Source organism: Neofelis nebulosa, chromosome X, assembly GCF_028018385.1.
Source record: "Neofelis nebulosa isolate mNeoNeb1 chromosome X, mNeoNeb1.pri, whole genome shotgun sequence".
NCBI lineage: Eukaryota > Metazoa > Chordata > Mammalia > Carnivora > Felidae > Neofelis > Neofelis nebulosa.
In genome coordinates, this window is record NC_080800.1 from 104,809,490 (window position 1) to 104,813,008 (window position 3,519).

Here is a 3,519-nt window from a genome sequence, read left to right on the forward strand (position 1 = left end):
ATAGATAGATGATAGATAGATAGATAGATAGATAGATAATAGATAGATAGATGATAGACATCTGTGATCATTGATTTTTAGGAAAATTTACTTCTCTCTTGACAGTTCAATATTTACATTTGTAGTGGTTTTAAATCTGTTAATATTTTAGTCACACTTTTTGATACTAGTCAATTTAATTTTTCTGAATATTCCATGTGAAAGTTCCTTACACTTATATAGCACTTAATTCTTCTCAAATCCTTTTCAAATACATTATCTCATTTGATCATCTCTTGTGATATATAGTAGCTAGTATCATAATTACTTATGTAAGAAGAAACTGAGGCCTCTATTGGTCAGACAACAGGGACCAAAATCCAGGACTCTTGACTCTTTATTTTTTTAAATATGTATTTATTTTTTGGAGAGTGTGAGTGGGGGAGAGGCAGAGAAAGGAAGAAAGAGGATCCAAAGTGGGTTCTGCACTGACAGCAGGCTGACAGCAGCAAGCCTGATGTGGGGCTCAAACTCACAAACCATGAGATCATGACCTGAGCCGAAGTCAGACATTCAAGTGATTGAGTCATCCACGTGCCTCAGGACTCTTGACTGTTGGTTTAGTTTTCTATTCTTCACTGGACATTGATTCTTTTATTGATTTATAAAACACCTTATATCTGCAAGTCATTTCAGGTAAATATTTACAACTTGATTTATTTATGCATGCTAGATTTATACAACTATATTACATATTTTGTATGTATCTTGTATCAATTACATATATCCCCAACCATATCCTGATGCATTTCTATCCACTTCACAGAGTAAATACTGGAAAAGAATCTCATTGACTTGGAAATCTTTATTTTTCTACTAAAATAATTAATCTGGAATAAAGGTTCTAACTGTCCTAATACTAGCCTTAGTCTCAGTGCCAGATATTGCAGCTTATAATTTTTCCTAATTCTGGATAGTTAAACCAAAACATTTTGTACCCTGAATTATCATTAAGAATCAGTGAACTCCAATATATATATAAGAAGTAAACTATTTTTAAATACTAATGAATTTCAACAATAAGGGTATATTTACTACCTTCAAGTCCCTAAGTATATTGTTATTTAGTCATGTAGTATAGAACTAATAAGAACACAAGGGAATAACTGGCATATTATAATTGCAGATATGAAATCGAGATGCCATTTGCAACACATGAACAGATAGGATATTGATTTATATTTATTATCCAAAATGGCTAGACACCATGGTAAAATAGTTATAATTTGTCACTACATGGTATTATTCTTTCTAGCATTGCTAAGTGCCTTGATGTGAAGGTGTTTTTCAAAAGTAACAAGTAGCAGTGCAATTTAGAATATTCTTAAGTACTGAATTCATTATTTGTTTTCCATTCAGAGTATTAAGACATCTCTGTGAGATTACATCAATGTAACTGAGTATTTACTGACATTTTCTCTGGCCCTGAGGAAATAATTAGTATATATAGGGAAACTTGTAAATTTGTTAAGCATTTTGAAGGAAATATCTTTGTGGAAGTATATACATAACAAGTGATGCACTATGATAGATTACTGTTTACTAACAGTAACACTGGGACATGACATTGATTATAAGAGCTTCCCAGATATCTCATTATTCTTGAACTAACCAGTGTGGATTACCCATGGAGCTATTAAACCCTGTAGAAACAATTTTTATTTCTAGGCTTTATCCCAAATTTTTCTGGGGCGATAAGTGAGCTTAGATAGCTGAGCAAGAGATATCTACTGAAAGGAAAAGAGGTTATTTTCAAAACTTCTCCCAGGAGGCCAGAATTAAAGCTGAGATTTCAGTGTGTTATATATTTTCAATTAAGTCAATTGAAACTAAAATATCAGATGTGCCCAAATAGTCCACAACATGGAGTTGATAATATTCCAGGGAAGCTGCTAAACACAGAGCTGTCATATTACCCATTTTCAGGGGTAAAAAGATCCCACACAATTTTAAGTACAATGTGATTTGAAATGACATCTAATATTTGACAAATGTTGAAACCTTTGAACTTAATGTAGTTGCCCTATTCAAGAGAATTGTGTTGCTAGTACAGATTAGGTAGCTAGTGCTGATAGAAATAGAGATTCAAGTAAAAATGTAAATAACTTGCTGAGCTCATGGGGAAATACAGACACACCTGTACCTCTACAAGTTATTTGCTTTGTGAAAGCTGGAAATTGCCTTTTGTGGCAGGAAACTCCATGCTGCTTACTCAGCTTCATTGTTGAGCCTTCTGCCTTGGCATAAGAGAAGTGGAATTCTGGGTCTGATGAGTTTAGGGAGTTAGCACACACCAAAGAACAAAATTATTTCATTTAGTTCAGGCTGCTTTTATTATTTAGCATCTTGTAAACATGAATCTGTAATAAGATCTAATGGAATGATTCCTGCCATTCTTGAAATTTTCCTTTCTTCTCTCCCTTCCACTCCCACCATGGTCCTTTTTGAGGACAAGGTTCCATTATGTGTGTGTGTGTGTGTATATATATATATATATATATATATATATATATATATATATATGATTGTGATACATGACATGTGGGATACTGAAGGGAAGCAATCCTGAACCAGCAATCTGTTTAAATCAAATATTCACATCTACAATGGCAAGGGAATTAAAAGCAAAAAAGAACTATTGGGACCTCATGAAGATAAAAAGCTTCTGCATTGCAAAGGAAACAATCAACAAAGCTAAAAGTCAACCGATGGAATGGAAAAAATATATTTGCAAATGACATATCAGACAAAGGGCTAATACCCAAAATCTATAAAGAACTCACAAAACTCCACACCCGAAAAACAAGGGGGTCCAGTGAAGAAATGGGCAGAAGACATGAATAGACACTTCTCTAAAGAAGACATCCAGATGGCTAACAGACACATGAAACAATGCTCAACACACTCCTTATCAGGGGAATACAAATTAAAACCACACTGAGATAGCACCTCATGCCAGTCAGACTGGCTAAAATGAACAAATCAGGAGACTATAGGTGCTGGAGAGGATATGGAGAAACGGGAACCCTCTTGCACCATTGGTGGGAATACAAACTGGTGCAGCCATTCTGGGTAACAGTGTGGAGGTTCCTCAAAAAATTAAAAATAGGTCTACCTTATGACCCATCAATAGCACTGCTAGGAATTTACCCAAGGGATACAGGAGTGCTGATGCATAGGGACACTTGTACCCCAATGTTTATAGCAGCACTTTCAACAATAGCCAAATTATGGAAAGAGCCTAAATGTCCATCAACTGATGAATGGATAAAGAAGTTGTGGTTTATATATACAATGGAATACTACTTGGCAATGAGAAGAAATGAAATATGGCCTTTTGTAGCAACGTGGATGGAACTGGAGAGTGTGATGCTAAGTGAAATAAGCCATACAGAGAAAGACAGATACCATATATTTTCACTCTTATGTGTATCCTGAGAAACTTAACAGAAGACCATGGGGGAGGGGAAGGGGAAAAAA